Genomic DNA, 19,520 nt, shown 5'->3' on the forward strand with positions numbered 1-19,520 from the left:
GACGGTCATGAATATTAAATCAGGGACTTAGTAGACGTGGTGGAGAGCGAAGGGGAGGAACTTGAACTAGACCGGGCTAGATGGTTATAGATGCAGGAGAGAATAGCGGAGGAGTGAATAGACAGATAGGGAGGAAAGCAACTGCGGTTTCCAGAAGGAAAAATGGCACATAGTGTGTGCTACTATATGTACGACGAGGGTACATGAGATAAAAGAGCTAAGGGAGGGGGGATAGTAGGCAAAGCGGTTGGACAGTCTTTCTTTTTTATGCTCGCCGCTCAACAAAGGGAAAATTTATTACCACATCCCTCCCACTTTGTACCTCCCCCCCCCTCAAAATCTCCGGGAGGCTGCAAGAAACCCATATACACCACATCCCCGTTCCTTTCCGCCAAAAACCACCCCTCAATTCCCACCCTTATTTCGTTCCCTAATAGCCCCCTACGCCATATAGGGGAGGGATAGAGGGACTAAATCATATATATAAACACAACGGCTGAGGGAATGATTAATGTGTCGCAATATTTATCGCGGACGATTTTCCCAGATTAGTGGGGCGAGTGGAAATGGATAAGTAGAAGGAAGCAGAAGTCCGGACGGCGGGTGGCGACGCCGGCGGTGGGGACGGGAACGATAATTGTGGTTCCACCCGCCATCTCCGTAAATGGCGCTGCAAAGCACCGCAAAAAAAGTGAACGTGGCTGGTAATCCGAGAGGGCGCATTAAGAGGGTTCCACCACGACTGCGTGAGTCAAAGGAAATACCGAATCGGACCTCAACACTGGAGGAGATGATAATGTATTTTGCAAAATGGAAAAGATTTGATTCAAATTGATATTCATACCTTTTGCGATCGGAAGTGATACCATCACATATTGTATTGTTGTCAAGGAGGCCGGGATGTTTCTTTGTTCAAGTATCTTACTCCGAGGCTACTGGATTGTAAAAGGGCCATACGTGTGGAAAATCAACAAATTAATAGTATAAACGTGGAGATATTATGATCAACCCATCTCCAAATCTTGTAAGAACACATGAATATCTACATCTACAATTACATTCTTGCGAGTCACCTCTAGGGTTTAGGCAGGGGGTGAGCAATCACCAACATGCAGCATGCAAGAGGACCTCCACATGCATCATTAAGCAATATCAAATGACCAGATACCATTTTTATACGTACAAGCAAATATTTATTCTCGAGGAAGACTCAAGACAAAGGATGCCACACAAATCAATGTTCTTAGCCCGACATGAGACTTCAATGAGAAGTTTTGCATTCCATAATGACGTGTCACAGCAAAAATAACTATATTAAACTGAGAAAAATATCCATTATTGGACAAGCTTATATATTGTGATAACTTTTCCTGAAAATTGGAGCTAAATGCAGAGCAATTTGTGACGTGAGATGAAATGAAAACTTTTCCCATGAAAACTTCAGTTTTTTCCACGAGCTTAGTTGAAAAAACAATCCACTTGATCTACATTCAAGACCCAAATAATTCTTGTCAGGGTTGAAATGATTATTATTAAGCAGCTCAATGTGTACCCTAAGATACGACAAACACTTCTGTTGTTGAGTATTTCAGGCGTTATGTGGTCATTTTTACGCCACGGACGAAGAGAAACTTCATTCACCATTGACATACCACAGGAAATATAACACTTACATCAATCACGATATGTGTATAGCACTAGAAAATCCATGTCTGGACCGTCACCGGAAGTCATAGTTTATCGGGAAAATGACGATGGTTAATTATTAACACTTTAAATAACACAGTTGAAAACTCAGTGAAAGCAAATTGTATCAAATAAACTGTTAATGCATTTGATTCGTTTAAACAGTAGATTAGACTAACTTAAACTAAAATCATTCCCTATCAAGGTGGATATTAATGACTTCCGAGACAATTACACCCAAATAATCCGTCCTTATATTCGTTTAATAATAGCTTCGTGCTGACCTGGGGACAACTTACAAATTTATAAACAATGCATAGTAATAATGACTAAGGGGTGAGAAAAACTTAAAGAAATTCATCACAGTAATTTTTTAAATTATTTTAACTAATAAGCGATTGAGATATTTTCACCTTACAAAACTTAACAAAGCGCAATAGTCTGACGTTCAATGCAACAGTACATCTTAGAAATAATATATGAAAAGGATCAATGAAAAAGGATAACAGAAATGCTTATGGTTATTACCAATTACAATAGTCTGATAAATAGAGATCAGAACATAGCACTTAAATCATACAAAAATATATCATAACATACATTAATCACTTCAATATATAGTTATTAAAGCAATTGAGGTAGGACACATTATTTTTTCTCTCAATTTAATTAATTCTGAGTAAATATTCCTGACTATATTATCACCAAGAAGCACGATGAACAATGATTCATGGCAATGGTAAAAAAAGAATATACATTCTCTTTTTTCTTTTATTCCTCCCTGGTTACCAATGCAGAGACTGTTTGTGTGGATTCCCTGATTACGTATCCCTCATCACACACAAGGATCGTATTTGCCAACCCTCGATCCCAACACACATTCGTAACAATCAAAGAGATATCTCACTCACGCATTTAAACTCTACAAATGCCAAACGAATGAACCAACCATTTTCTGGAACGGTCATACAGCCCAATATTCGTTTAAAAAATCCTAAGCCAATAAGTGGAAACTCATACCCTAGAAGGCCCACCAACCAAAGTAAACAAAAAAGAAAAAGTATGGGACGGTAGGAAAAAAAAAGAGAACACATAAAGAGACATTATAGCCTCTCACTGGCACAAATAACAGGATTATCCTAAACTAATGACTGCAGTGGGCATCCTCAGCACCATGAGCTAACCAACAAAAATCTCACCCCCTGCCCCCCCCCCCTCCAGGGACTATTGAGGGTAAAAGCAGGAAGGAGGTGGTCCCGGACCCTGAAAGGCAGATGCTTGCTTACATAGTGGCGGGGGACCTTTATGCTTCGCTCACATACGCCCATTCAACTCTCCGAAAAGCACCTCACTCACACCCTTTGACGGAGGGGGTCGCCTGGGGGTCTAGGCCTAGGGCAAAGGGCCCGGGTGAGAAGGGGAAGGGTGTCTAGGGGATGATGGAAATACTAGATCCCTAACTCGACCCCTGACTCACGAAATTAGCATCTACGCCGAACTCTCGGTCACTCTGGGCTAGTTTATTTTGTACACTAATGTCGCAATGAATGATAATTAATGTCGCCGTCATTACATTGATGACGTCGAGCGACGTCTGTGAGTACGAATGAAATTAGCACTGCATTTTAAGGAAAAAAATTACGGCATAACCAATGGCAAAACTTTCAAAACAATGATCCTTTATTACTTTTTTAAAATTTGTATTTGTTTATCGGTAAATTTTTTTAACTGTCTGCCTTATTTACCAAATTATCGAAACTCGTTGGCAAAAAACGATAAGACTCATATTTTTTTCATGTATCTATCTGTCGACTACTTCCGTAGCTATTTGCGGCAATAGGCCAATTTCGTAAGTTCACAGCCAGTTTTGCTTGTTTCACATCATCATCATTAATCTGGCTTTTTTGAGGATCATAAAAAATTATACAGCATAAAATCAACCACTTTTGGCGTTTAAAAATCAATAAATTATATCGTTTTAACTGAGTGAACAATGAAGAAAATGGCATTATGCTGTACTTCAAGAAGCCCCTATGCAGTGGATACGATGGATAGAAAATAAAAACGTTGACTGAATATCAACTGTACAAATATTCACATGAATCTGGGAGAATCTTCCACCGATACTGAAGCCAAACGTGTTTGAAGGAGAGCATCACACCCAAGGCTTGCGTTGGTAGGCGAATGCTGTGATGTCATTTCACGTTTCATTTTTTTTTCAAGGGCACACCGTAGTGAATCACCAACGCAGCATGAAGTGACATCACAAACAGGATGGACACTAATCGAAAGCAGATGAATTTTTTTTACATATATTTCAATAATAAACTTTAACGGCACCATTAAAATACATAAAAAAATAAACATCGCATCCATACAAATAATCTATGAAATATCACACTCAGTATCGTCTAATTTTATCCATGCAGACGAAATAAAATTTGAGTATATTTCTGATTATAAACCTTATTGAAATTCGTACGATTTTATGCACGAATTTTGCGTCTAGCAGGGACGTTTACTGTCGAGATAATTATCCAAATATAACCGCTCATCCACTTCGATAATGCTCTCTCAAACAAGGTCGCACAATACCGTTAACTTCAATCACATTCCTTTGTATTACGAGTGCAGTGTTGTCTGTGACTTCATATCTAATCTTCACCACCATGCATCTGAAACCAGAACAACGTGGTGGGAAGCTATGATGTAATTCCGCTGCAACTTGAAACTCCCAATTAAACAAACCTTGAATATATGGGAAAAGTAGATTCCCACGAGCTGCCAACGTATATTTCTTCGCAAATACACATGTTAATATGACAAATTGGTGTCAAAATATCTGCAATACAAATAACAGAAACAATAAAGCAAAAAAGGCTAGCACTTACCTTTTGTTGAGGAGAAGGGTTTCCCTATCCTCCCGAGCTTGGGTGGTTAGAATTCCCACGTTGAATTCCATGCTCGAACAAGTCCATACACAATTCTGAAAATAGTAAAAATATATTATCTGTGTGGTCCGGAAAACACGAGGAGGCAGTGGCGTAACTAGGAATATGCTTTGAGAGGGGATCAGGAGGTTTAGTGGGCCCCTCAGGAGTTCATAAAAAATTTTGAAAAATAACATGCATGAAAAAGCATTTTAAATCATTTTGGTTCTTAAAATTTAACTTAAAGCAGATGCAATCATTATACATCATATTCAGAGAGGATTTTTAAATATTTTTTTGGTTTCTCTGAGGCTTTGGGGGGGGGGGGGAGGCCTCATCCCCCCATAGTTACGCCACTGTGAGGAGGGTAGAAGAGCTATCCATGGTCCTCCAATAACTATCAAAGCACCAGAAATAGAGCACTGATAAAACATATATTCATAATGATTATTAAAATTTATAGTACTTTTATTATGTGGATATTAAAAATGTGCGAGCCGGAGGAGCAGCGAAGAAGCTGACACACGCTCGCAATAAGCTCGTGACGACAACAACTCATCTGCGAGAGGGTTATGTTTTTTATTGGTAATTTTCCACTATGGGTCTTATCTTTTGGACATATTCGGTGATTTAGAATAAATCGCCACGATGAGCTAGAGACGTTGTCGGCGGACAGAGTAATGAATAAAAATCGGGCCTCGTCTTTTTCACGTCAACAAGTTTAGATAATTTTATATTTAAGGCAAAGTGTAAGAAAACGGTAACGATAAAAAAATACCAAGTTTAAAAAAATACTTAAGAATGATGTTATGGTCACTTTCACTACGAACTGAAATCGCAATTCAACTAATGAGTTCAGAATATTGGAAAAAAAGTATTAGAAGATCATCCACGTGAAGGCACTCGCTCGTAAGTTAAAGACAAAATTTCATGAAATACACAAAGCAATAGATAAGTTTGTGTTATCATCACGTTTCTGAATCAACATCAATTTTTGATCTGAAAGGTAAGGATGCTTAAGACGAATCTGGTCTCAACTTTTCGTCGCCCACTACCGGCTTGCTGGGTCTAGAAGAACTCGCAAGAATTACTTGAAGGGTGCGTGGGGGTGGATCAGTAGCGTAGCCAGGAATTTCGTTCGGGGGACGGGGGGGGGGGGGGGGAAACACGAGGGAAAATTTCTGAAAAACAGGGTACTAAGTAATGGGTTTTTAACTAATTTTAACACTTTTCATAATTGAAAAAGGACATTTGTTAAAGAAATATTTTGTAAATTCAATATTTTTCAATATTATTAACGTAATTTCAATATTATTATTTTTGTTTTCTTTCATAAATGAAAATAATTGTGTTTGTATATTTCGGGGGTGGTTCCGGACCCCCTGGACCCCCCTCTGGCCTCTGGAAGGTCTCTTTGACGGGGTACAGTTTACCCAAACGGAGGTTACCAAAAAATGTCCCTCCCTTTAGCATTATGCAATGTATCGGTCCAAAGCAAAATTCACATTACCATGACCGCTAAAAGGATCGCGCTAAATTTAAATCACCCGAGAAATAATCGCACACCGTTTAAATATCAGGATAATTATGTCCGCTATCGTGATATCGGATACCGGCAGACGATTTTTATCGGAAGGTAAATCGAGAAATTTTATTGGTAGGCGTTTCTTACCACTAACACATAACCATATTATATCGAGACTTTTCACTGAGACCGATAAAACAATGGTAATCGTCTGGATACGGTGATCGTCACGGCCAGGTGATGATATTAAAATTATCCTACACCGATATTGAAGTTCCAACATCACCCAGGCCGTAATTAATAATTTAAGTCACAATGTTGAAGCCAACACGTTCTTTCGCATTATTAGATAATGTTTTGGTTCAAGACTGAGAAAAGATCTCAGAGTGATGACTCCATGGCAAAAGGTGCAGCTTAGGGTTCGTGTAACTTCATAGTCGTCTACGTCACGATGGTATAACCACGTACGACAGTCATGTGACGAGAGAAAGTCGAGGTCAGTTCACTCTTTCGCCCGGGGTGGAGTTGATCTGATGCTGATTACGACGATTCTGGGCTCAAATTTTCGTCACCCATTAACGGTATCAAACCCAAAACTACCGATGGACAGCCATCCACATCGTCTCGTTTCATAAGGATCTAAGGTTTCTGACGCGCTTGATTCTAAAATCGTCCTCTTGATGTCGTGTGCTGGGTCTGGAAGCACTATCGAAAAAAATTTGAAAGGATCATGGGGTGAAGTTCCAAAATCACCCTGGAAATAATTAAAAATTTACGTTACACAGTTGGAGCCAATATATTCTTACGAATTCTTAGTTAATGTTTTGGTTCAAGATTGAAATAAGAGCCCCGTGTGTTGAATCAGCGGCAAAAGCTGCAACTCAAGTTACGTGTAGCTTCATTGTCGTCTACGTCGCGATACTAGAAGCACTTGCGACAGTAACGTGACGAGAGACAGTCGAGGAAAGCCCCTCTTTAGTCGGGGGTGGAGTTGATCCAAATGGAGGTTAGCCGCAAAAGAGTTCCTTACCCCTCGGGGAGACAAGGCCTGAGTAACGACACAGGGAGGCAGAGTTTTCGGGGGGGCAAGACTTCTATAGTAAGAGGCATGGGGAGGCCTTTCGACCCCGGGGAAGGGGGCGAACCCCCCAGGGCGAGCGGCGGGAGCTGCGGTGGAGGCGGACAAATTGACTTCCGAATGGGGCAAAGGCCCCAGGGCGGGGGCAAAAAATGTATAGAGGGCATAAGGGGTGGAAGGTTTTGCGTACGCAGCGCGCGGCCCGAAAAGTGACTCCGTTTGTGTGTGCTAATGGGATGGGAGTCTGGTTGACACGAGGGCCCCAGGGGAGGGGGTCGGAGAAGGGCTTTATGGGCCAGGCCCCTTGGGGGCGACCTTCGTTCTCTCCCAGACCGACATGCGGGCGAGGCCCACGCAGATTGTCGGAATGGCCGTATTCCCTACTCATGGGTTGAGTGACTTTTTGACTCGGATCACACTTCTGCGCTAGTTGGAGTCAAATCGGCAGAGGACCAATCCAAAACCTCAGACTATAGTGGGTGGAGAATAAAAATTGTGTCGCAAAATTGTTTCCTTTCGCCTAGACTATTCTGCTCTGAAATGTCTCCTAATTGGTAATTTTGAGGTAGTTAGCGGCCAAAACAGAATGACAGAAAATGCATAAGAAAGAGCTAGCTACCAGTCACATTGCTATTTTCATGGATTCAACGTGCGCAATGGACCATAATTATCACCATTATTATATTTTTAAACTGTGCAGTGGAACTATTAAGATGTGCTACAAATTGTGCTTGATTGTTCGTTGGTAAAATATTTTTTGTTATAATTATCGTAAAACGAGCCATAAAATTCATATCGAAATGGAAATGAGGCGCATCACATTTCTTACATCGAACAGGATTAAAGGAGACGCGAAGATTGTGAAAATTTTCAGCTTTCATGCGGTAAATACACAGGGCGGAGAAAATTATTGCCGTGAAATTTCAACCTTGGATAGTTAGTAGGAACCAAAATTACCAATGCTGTTTATGTCGATAACACACAATTTTGAAGCTACTGAAATTTGAGTTCACTATAGTGCACCTTTCAAAGTTTTACTACTTTATTTCCTTCTATTGTTAAATTCGAGAAAAAAAATTTAGCAGATGAATTTGTAAAAAACTACCAACATTTTTTTCAGCATTTTTATGTTGCTGAAAATGTTCAATTTTTCACTACGTCATTATTCCATTTTTTATATTTTCTCTTTATATTTATTTATTCATTTATTACCACACCACCGAAATTAGCGTTTCTTAGCCTTTACATCGGGGTTATAAAATATTAAAAATTAAATGTACACAACATCCATACCCTTGATAGATATAATTTCGCTAGGGGGGGACTCGAACCCACGACTTTCAGGATGGAAGTCAAGGACGTTACCCCTCCGCCACAGAGGCCGGCAAAAGTTTGACTCCACCGGTACTCAAACCAGTGATAATGTTGCTCAAAATGTACATTATTTTGTTCTTTAATAGTATAGCCCCACGACCATTAAAAAATTATTCATTACCCAAAATGACCCTTAAGGTTAAAAAATCACTTTCCGCAAATATATAAGTAGTAAATCTTTGCAAATCGCCTTTTTCCAGCTGTTCAGCTGATACTAGTAACCCATTGATTCCGCAAACCGTGGGAAATTCCACCCGCGAAGTCAGATCCCCGCAGAGCCATTATGTTCATTTTTTAGGACACTTTGAAAATGGATACCGCAGATCTCCGTCGGATGCATGGAGGAATTAACGTCATAAGAGAGGAAAGAGAGCGAATCATAAAGAGCAGATTTGGAGCACTTAGGAGGGCTTTGCGTCAGCCATTCATACTGACTTCGGACGGCTGTGTCACCGCCCTCAGCGGGGAAGATAAATATATTTATGGCTTTATTCGGAGGGATCGTGTCCCGAGCCTACGCGACATAACGTCCGAAGAATATCAACGTACTGGAGTGTTCCGAGTATTCCTCGAACGGAGTTGAATGAACGATGCGATATTTCCGTCGAGCGTTGTGCTATTCTGCCTCGCAATCCCTGGAGGCAAAGATAAAATGAATGATGATCACGACGAGAAAGCTTTCGGAATGTCCATTCGTTTCACCGCTAGAAAGCGTTACAGCAAACAGTCTTAATGTCGAATTATTTGGTCAAGTAAACAGCTTTAAGTATTTGCATTTTAGAATATAATGGTAGGAGTATTATAAAACGGGTCACTTCTCCCCAAGTCAACAAACGGTGGTCCTTAGGGACATGGATTCACATAAAAATTTCTGTACAGGCGCTTAATTCATTGATTAAAGCACATTCGTAATCATTAAGTCGATCGCGGGTCTCGAGGTAGGATGCTCTCCTTCCGCTGATGCAATCAACTTCGAAAAAAAAACAAAAATGATCGCCAGTTTGAAAAATTTAATATCGCCGCCGATCCATGAGGCGTTGGAGATGAGGAAATGCAAGGATAACTTCATTAGGGACTGTGGCCTTAGAAACAGCCAAAGTTGGAATCCTTTATAAATTCTAGTAGAATAACAACTCCTATTCCTTCCTTCCCACCTCTACCCACCTAGGAATCCATTATAAATACCGTAGACTGGAATCATCAACTTCTTCTACTCGAATATCCTTAAATATATTATTATGTTAGTAGTCCAGGCTTTAGGCACTTTTTGACACAATTAATTCAAACACTCTAAAACAAATAACACTGCCTAGTAATTCTCTCTTCTATGAGTCTTTCGTTCGTCTTCTCCTTCTTTAATCATAGGTTATTATTGTCATAAATTTAGTTCACTTTTTTTATATCTTTTTGTGATTGTAACCCAAAGCTCAGTTCCTGTTATTGTTATTAGATTTAAGTTTCCTATTCCACACAAGCAACATATAACTCTGACAATGGTACACATGTGCCATTTTTATATTCTTTTGACAACTGGCTGGTTTGGGTGAATTTTGACTCACCGGTACAGCCCGAATATTCGCGCCTCCGGCGCGGTGGTTCTGTAGCTGGTTAGCTGACTTCTTCGCTTAAAAAACGTGACTAGCAACAGCAAGGAAACAACCTCTAAATTGCGCGGGATTACACCGAAAAAATCTTTCAATACGGGTGCATATTCACCTCAAAATGAATATCCTGAGACTCTTTTCGGAAAAACTTGCGCGATTAAAGCATAAATACATAAATTTGCTCGTAATCATACCATAAAATAGCGCCTTGTATCAAATTATTCCTTACCAATCTCTACCGAATCTCTTTAGAATATCTATAGATTTCGGCGCATTTTAAATCTAATTCATATAATCACAAATAACTTTTTTTCGCATTACGGTTTCAGGATATTTAGATTGAGATGAGTATATACACTCGTGCAGAAATTTTGATCCAAATCTAAGACGCCAAGGGTCAATCTCTCGTTCAATTGAGGCGGAATGACTCAAATATATTTTTAATCACAGAAGACAAAGTATACAAGGCATATTTATAAAGTAAGGGCCGTTTGATCACAGGAAAAAAATTATTCTAATGAAACACATTTTATTGGCACTTACAGTTGGCTACAAACGTACTTCACTTCTCTACATAATCGCCATTCACTTATAAGCAGTTTTCGTACCGCTGCACCAGCTTCTTTAACCCCTTCGCATAGAAACTAGCCACCTGAGAGTTGGACCAATTAAGAACGCCGTTCTTGAGTTCCTTTTCGGTTTCGAAACGTCCCCCGAGTCACTGTTTCAAGTGGAAGAAAAGGAAGTAGTCGCTAGGTGCAAGGTCAGGATTGTATGGTGGATGGTCAAAGAGCTCCCATCGGCAATCATTTTGGATACAAGAGTCGTACGACAGAACGCATTTCATAGCTGGCGGGATGAACAATAGGGTGGTTTCCTATAATTTTTTTATTGCCTAAATCGAAAGATTATTACTCCTGGAGTACGTATTTCACGCTTTTAGATTTTTAAACGACAAAATCTATTTATCGCTATTAAATGAAAAGTGAAAATTTTCTAGCGCGCGAAAACGCGACGCATGCCGGGAAATCTCTCCGTACGACGTATTTCTGATTCCCGCTACCGCCCGGTGAGGTGACCTTGAGGCGAGGCTTAGCGCTGATACGACGCAGGCTGCTAGCGGGTAGCTGAGTACCCTGCTGGCTGGTAGCGCTTGGCTTAAATAAGGATTATTAATACCTTATCAAACGAGGAAAACTTTCCGACCTTAGCCAGTTTTAATAAGTGATTATTAAGACATGTTTCCCTGAGCTCTGCGCCTCATGCATGCATTGGTAACCTCAGACGATGTATAACTCCTATCTTCTCCTATAGAAACTAGGTCCCTGTGACGTCACGTGGAGTGGCATCACATGGGCTCCAATCTGGCCCTTTTCAAATGAGGATAAAAATGGACCATTGCCATTCGTCTAAACCGGTATTCCTCAAATTAAATAATTTGTATATTATGAATACACTAATGGTGGGTAACGAATCGCAATTATTGCCTTTTGTTTTCTTTGATGAAGGAAAGTATTATACCTATAGAGTATTTGCACTTTTTTGGTGAGGCCTGTTAAAAATATCAGTTTGATTTTATTAAGCAAAATTTCAATTCCTACAGTCGTACGACCATGGGTGAATTTGTTATTAACAAATAAACATTCCAAAATCAATGTTGCGCTTAAAACACTCCGCCGCCATATCAGACGGCTTGTGACGTCAATCCCCATACTCAACTGACTGCAGTTCCTCCGATCACCTGCGATTGATGGAAACCTTGTTTATTGTTGTTTACGAACACTGAGGTGAATCTGACGGAATAAACCATCTGTCCTACTATAAATTAGTGGTATATTTCGTACAATAATTCTTTAAGTTCGTAGCCATGAGCGAAGATAGATTAATGGCTTGTAGGACAAAATTCCGGAATGAATATTGTTTTGTTCCGATCTGTGGGAGCACCCGTATTTCTACACCGAACAAGATATTTGTAGATGTTCCCGATAAGCCTGAACTACGACGGAAATGGTTATTGGCAGCCCGGAGGGATCTTAAGTCGATGCCATTATTACACACAAAAGAGTATTTTATTCCATTCAGAAAGGAGAGACTAATGAGTAATACTGAAGCATATGTATGTTTGAGATGCAGTTATTCTTGTTTACAAACGGCCGTGTATTCATTGATGATATACATGTACATTGCATATTTTTTCACTTCGGATGCTTACTTTCATTATGTATGCTTGATGATTATGGAAAAACATAATTAGCAACGTCAGTATTGTAAGCATTTATACTCGAAAAGCAAATATACACAATGTTGGAGTGGAAAAGGAAAATTTAAAAATTTTACAATGCAGTAAGAATCGTAAAGAAAATAACGTTACGGTAAATGTATGAATGGTACAAATTTGATGCATTGCAAATACCTACATGCGAGCAATTAGTGACACATGTTTGCAACTCCTAAAATGTTATAGTTGAGGAAACACAACAACCTGCCTCGCTACATTTAAATTTTCAAATATTGACAGCATAAAAGTGCGGAAACATAGGGAAAAATAGTTTACTAGTGGTGTTAATGTATAAAAAACAATGCAAAATTACCCTTACTTGTACATATTTATTGCTCATCATATCACAAATAGCACTACCACGCACACATTTCACGAGCTGTCTTTTTGATACTTATAATCAGTATATGCCGAATCAACTGTTTCAATGAAGAACTTGGCTCACAATAAATATAAAACACTATTATGTAACACTAATAAAGCATAATTATCGGTTTTCCAATCACTCTGCACACCACACTAAAAGAATTTGCACTCCTTGAAATTCGTAAGGATTCTTCACATGTCACTTCCCACACATCACTAACGACTTAGAATCAGTTTACGTTATTTCACGTTAACATTGCGAAGACAATTAAATGAATAGGCTGAAACAAATTGCTAAATCAGTTATTGTAACATCAGAAAACTTCGAATTTCACTATCACTCCTACCGTAACCAAAATATGACCAAAACAAAAACCAACAACAGCGCAACGAAATGCGTGAAATGTAAACATTGGCGAAAGCTCACAATGAATTGGCAATAGGTTCAATACGTAATAAAATCAAACAGAACTTAGAAGCGAACAAACGAATGAAAATTAATACGCGTTCGATGTATCCCTAAAGCACAGCTAGTTCAAATATGAAACATATCCCCTTCGCAATAGTCACCTTTATAGATATAGATACCTTTGATCGAAATGTATACGATTGGTTGAACCAGCATGGAAGAAATAATTTCCTCGAAGATGTTACATTCACAACTCACTTCACTCTTTACTTCATCGTCTATATGCAATCGAGTTAGAGACTTAAGTGTTGGATGAAACGCTTCACGAGTCTATTTTCTCCCAACTCGGGAGAAAACGAAGTTACAGACCTTACAAAAACGAAGATAGGCCCTAGGTATACACCGATCACGAAGGGGTCTGGGAGGTTATTTGAACAAGCCTTAACGAAACCAGGTTCCATTTTGCAAATTTACTTGCAGAAAAATGAAGAAATATCACGTAAAATACGTAAAATATAAGTTATTCATCAATGCTCCCGTCCGCTTGCAACTATACTATGGGAGATGACGTCACGTAACGAATAGCCAATTACAGGCCGTTTTACCCTCCAGAATTTCGATGCTAAAACAAACGTTATTAAAACTTAAATAATAAATTAATAACAAAACACATGGAATTTTCATTAAACATGTGTGAACTTCAAACATGTATGCACTAAATGGAAAGGGTTTCATGCTTATTCCTCACCCATGCAAACACTCTATTGTCGCGGTCATTGTTATTTGCATGCACGGACAAGCAGGCGACTTCTGAAACAAAAAAATATGCTGCTACTGCTTCTCAATCAGCACATGGCAGATGCAGCGGATGCAGGAGTAAAACTGTGTTCTGAAGAGCCAATATTTAAAAATAAGTAAACGGCCCTTACGTTATGAATATGCCTCGTACAATACACTTCCAGAAGCAGTTATACCGAGTTTAAACTTGCTTGTACATTTTATAAAATGTACCTATAATCTCATGCATTTTAACCCGGACTCTTTTAACCCCAAACCGGCATAGTACTAGCTTCACCTAATCCTTCTGTCTCCTAAGGAAACTTTGTCTCCTCGACCACCATATCTAGGATCAAAAAATTAAACACGTCCCCGAAAAATGCCATGCCTGTTTTAAATAAAAACAACATTTTTGGCACGCGAACACGCACCTTCAAGGCAACTGGACCTACCGCGGACAAACGGTCAGAAAAATACCGGACACGAGCCACAAACCTTAGCAGCTGCCACCACAATCACCACCTTGCTGGCGACATTTAAAGAAAGCCTTTCTAGCCACTGGCAAGGAGATAGAAGAAAGCCGCGCGCACCGAAAAAAAGTCCAACCTACCCTCACTCCTTCTCACAAGAGATAAATTCCCGAAAAATTTGGAGATAGATGGAGGAATCTTTGGGTAGTAGATGACGCGAGAGAAATGGCAGGTTTGAGGGAGAGGGTATGAGAGATTTTCCGCCTGATTTGACGTCGCATTCAACACGGGAGTTGAAGAAGTGCCGTTTCAGCGGACGAGGAGAGAGGTCGGCTGTGGACAAATTGTCCTCCTTGGAAATCTTTTCCCTGGCCGTCCCAGATCCATCCTCACACGCCCACAACGCTCGTGTTCCTCCCCAAGCATATCCCTCCCTCATTCCTCCGCCTTTTCCTTCCTCACCTGTTCCACCATTCATCAGCCGCCCGTGTCTCCCTCGGCCATCACGTGCCCTCTCACGTAACTTTGAACCACAACGCCCATTCATAAAATCAAGGTCCTACCTAAGGTTAAATCTATGTATACAGTTTGGTGACTTTAATATAATGTACAGGGTGGCTGGTATATAAATATTTATTGTAAAATAGCAGCAGAAGTTTTATATTTAAATAATCACTATAAAAAGTGTGTACAAGTAGGGCAATAAATAAGGCTATGATTACCAGATGGCCCACTGAATCCGCATGGTGAGTGAAATAGTGAATGGGCCCTTTCCGCTGCTATAGCAGTAAGATGTTTTACCCTGTTCCATCCCTTCCAACCCTTTCCCTACCCCAGAGGCGTCGTCGGGCTCCTTAACGCGGCGGCGCCTCTTTCCTAGTTCCCTCACTTCCAACCCCCTCCCCGGGTGATCGGGGGAACCAGCAACATTGCTGGATCACGGCCCCGGTGCGTTGTATCCTCGGAGGGCTCCCCTGATCCCTCATGCTCTGTATCCGCATGGGTCCAACGATTTGATCGATGGATTTTTCTCTTTAATAGGAGTATCCACCGAAATCGTAGGCACATTAATGGCTGATGCCAGGTTTCGCTATATGGTGGGCCCTTTCCGCCTCTATAGCGGTGAGGTGTTTACCCCGTCCCTCCCTTCCAACCCTACCCCCATCCCAGAGGCGTCGTCGGGCTCCCATCGCGGCGGCGCCTCTTTCCTTTTTCCTTCCCATCCAAACTCCTCCCCGGGAGAGCGGGCGTATAAGTCTCTGACTTGGTTCCCGGCCCCGTAGCGTTGTAACACTCAGATGACCCACCTTGGGTCCTGATTCTCTGTATCCGCATGGGATAACATCAATAGCATTATTTTTATGCAAGATGGCTCACCATCTCACTTTACAAATGTCGTGCGTGCGTAGTTGGACGAGATATTTCCAGTACCCTGGCTTGGGGCCTCATAAGTGGCTTGCAAGAAGCCCAGACCTGATACAATATGACTGTTTTATGGGGCTGGGCAAAAGATATACATCCAAAAATGTTTCCACGGACTTTGAAATATAACTTCCTACGTCTTAAATATTAAAGAAAAATTTTCACTCATCAATGAAAACAACTATTTTTTAAACCTCCTCTGGATAACTCTCATTTAGTAACCTCTCATTGCGGTATTCCACGGACTGGTTAATTGCTCATTAGTCATGAACTCACGAATGTTCACGAATTTATTTTATATAACCTGAATTAATATTCTGGTACTTAACAACGCTGAGAAAAATACGATTCGTAACCTCCTTTGGAACACAGTACATTTAAACAAGAGCTCTCCAGATAGCTATGCAATAACCAAAAGCCGGTGCGAACTCCTAAATCCTAACTTCAATACTATATTGGGAGGTTGAAGTAATTTTCGAATGAAATACTTATAGATTTAATTATGCCCTTAAAATTCTCATATTTTGTTAGCAAAAAAATAATTGAAATTAATTTAAGATTTCATTATTACTAATTATTTTATTTTTAAACAAACGAAACAAAATTGTATATAGTAGACAGCAAATCAGGCCCATTAGATAAGTTACATGCATCACGTGATATGGGATCTTGCTAGGTGAAACTTGGTCCCATACGCAGTAGCCGATTATCATTCCTGCATAAATTTACTCAACAAAAACCACTTCACCCATTCATAAAACTGAGATAATAATTTCCGAATTCTCGAGCGTAATGGAACGCGATATCTTGCAAGCTGTAAAAACTACAGTACACTGGTGCGAATATTGAAAGAGGTACTTATTTTTTTCAGATAAATTTTTAAATTGTTAACTTTCTACCATCACCGAAATATTTTTAATTTCAAAACTAATATTCTCGGTCTTATTTTCGACTGAGTCCTGATGACGACGCAGCGTGGAACTAGATTTAGGTGTCGAAGGGTCGGTGAAGACCACCGCCACTCTAACTAATTTAATTATACCTGGACTAGCCACGGTATTAACTTTATAGTCATCCACAAATTGTTCGAAAATTCCACAGAGAAAAAAATCATTCGTCTTGACCGGGATTCGAACCCGCATCCCCCGATCCCCTCCACTCTAAATCGTGCTAAGAGCGTAATATTTCGCTACGTGAAATGCTTCGATCTTTACAACGGGCATAATAATACGCCATCCGTCTATTGAAAAATTGTTGTCTGCCTTTATTTAAAAATAGTGGTACAAACCTGTAAATATACAAATGAAAAAACAAAAGCAACATTCATTCTTTAAAATAATGCCAAACGCATCAAATATCAAAGTTCGGTTATTAAGGAATAACACAAACGTATTGAAAATGGCCAGCACTATGGTATAGATCTGCAGTGATCAGGTCAGCACGTTAAGTGTTAAATCCAAGCGAAGAACGTGAATGGTTTAGAGTCGAAGCTCTAATTTCCAATGTCTTTCATTCCGCTCGGCGGCTGCAGCCTTCAAAATTGCGCACATATCCAAAGGGAGGACCCACAGTAAAACCCCACGTCGATTGTCGCAGCCTGGTTTCCGGCAGACGTTTCCAAGAGATTCGTCACGGCCACTCCGGGCTGGAATGCGATCCAAACTGGCGGCAAACGGCAAGCCTCTCCAGCGGCAGACGGGGAAAATACCCTCGGGGCCCTCAACAGTCTGCATGCAGTTCACTTTGAAACGGCGACAGATGCGTGCCGGATCGCTTCGAGGGCTTCCCCAAAAAAGATGCCCCCTTCACTCGTGTGAAATAAGTCAAGTTTGTCTTTCACCCTTTTCCATACCTAGAGAGAGAGAGAAGGTTTCGAAAGGGAACAAGGGACATTTGAAAAAAAATGTATATAATTCGAAGCGGAACGTTTCGTGAATGGGTCAAACCTTAGGAAGGAAACTTGGCCACGCAGTGTTCGTTGAACTGCCGGCTTCGGCGGCGTTGAACGTGCAAATGGGGTGGTAGGCCACGGGTTGTGTACCCCACTCAGGTCAAGGAGTGCGCGTGTCTAATTGGTTTAAATCGTCCCGGGTTTGTTGTCGTAGGGGTTTTCCGAGTGCTCCACTGTAATACTGGGAGCCGTCTACCTATAATTCATCCACATGCTCAGAGCTCGAGAGAAAACGGTAGGCAGGGAACGTGCGAGATTTCATTTCTTCGATTTGCTTAAAAAGAACACCGGGACGTGTTTTATTTTCGGTAAATTTAAAGAAGTACTCAGATATAAGATTTAGATATGGAGAATAAACCACTGCTACTAAACCAGTTTTGGCAATAATAAGTGATAACTATAGTACTCAAGGTTAAATTAACAAATTTCAACGTTTATCTAAAGAATTTTATGCTTTTACGATGCCCGAGTATGATGAAAATCAAATATTGAGAGTATGCAACCCGCGTGCCACCAAAATTGTCTGACAGGGGTGGCGCGCGCTCACTCTCGGTGCGATATCTCGGGAACCAAAGGGCAGAAATGAAAGGTGTTTCAGGTGATAGACTGAAAATTTCTAGCGAGTCGTTGTAGAACACAGAAAAGTGATAGAATAATCCGAGAGTGACATCATCTTCAGTTATATCCGGAAAACACCTATACGATGGCAAAAAACGTTTATGAGGATGAGTGCAACCTTCTCTGAGTAATGCCTGGAAATTTTAGATTCTGCATCTTTGTCCAGAATTGAAAAACTTAATCCTAGAAAATACGAGTCCTTTCCCAGTCGTCCGAACGTGTCGTAACCGGGAAGCTGATTCTGCAAATACCATTATTTGAAACCATACACAGTATTTATCGTGGGCAAATAATTCCAATTCATCATATTCCCAGTGTTGGGACAAAAAATGGAGAGTTATCGGGCTTTGAATACCATCTATTCCGAGGGTCTTAATTCTGCCTTGTTTTCACAGTTTCTATAATTATATCAGCGTTTTTGAAAATTCACGTTTTATCAACGTTGGCCTCACTTTAAGGCTATTAGGCAGTAATGTCAATAGCTATTCTGAGGGCTTCAAGGGTACAGTACTTAGAGATGAACAGAAATTAGTTTGTAGTGCACGCGGGTTAATTGGTTTAAATCGCTACACTGGGAGATTTTGTTGTTGTTGGGGTTTTCTGAGTGCTCACTGTAATACTGGGAGCCGTCTACCAATAATTCATCCACATGCTCAGAGTTCAAGAGAAAACGGTAGGCAGGGAACACGTGAGATTTCATTTCTTCGATTTGCTTAAAAAGAACACCGGGACGTGTTTTATTTTCGGTAAATTTACGATGGTAAAAACGTTTATGAGGATGAATGCAACGTTCTCTTAGTGAGGATTGGAAAGAACGATTTTTCGGATTCAGCACCCGAGTCCAGAATTGAAAACTAGATGCCAGAAAATAACATTTTTAACCAGTTATCCGAACATTCCGTAACACGGAAGATGGTAATCTCTGTGTCATTATTTCAATTGATCCGAAATATTAAATTTCAGAGAATATTCGATTTCCATTCAACTATCAACGCAAAAATGAGGTATTAAGCTTCGCATAACTATAAGCCA

This window comes from Ischnura elegans, chromosome 9 (genome assembly GCF_921293095.1).
Source record: "Ischnura elegans chromosome 9, ioIscEleg1.1, whole genome shotgun sequence".
Lineage (NCBI taxonomy): Eukaryota > Metazoa > Arthropoda > Insecta > Odonata > Coenagrionidae > Ischnura > Ischnura elegans.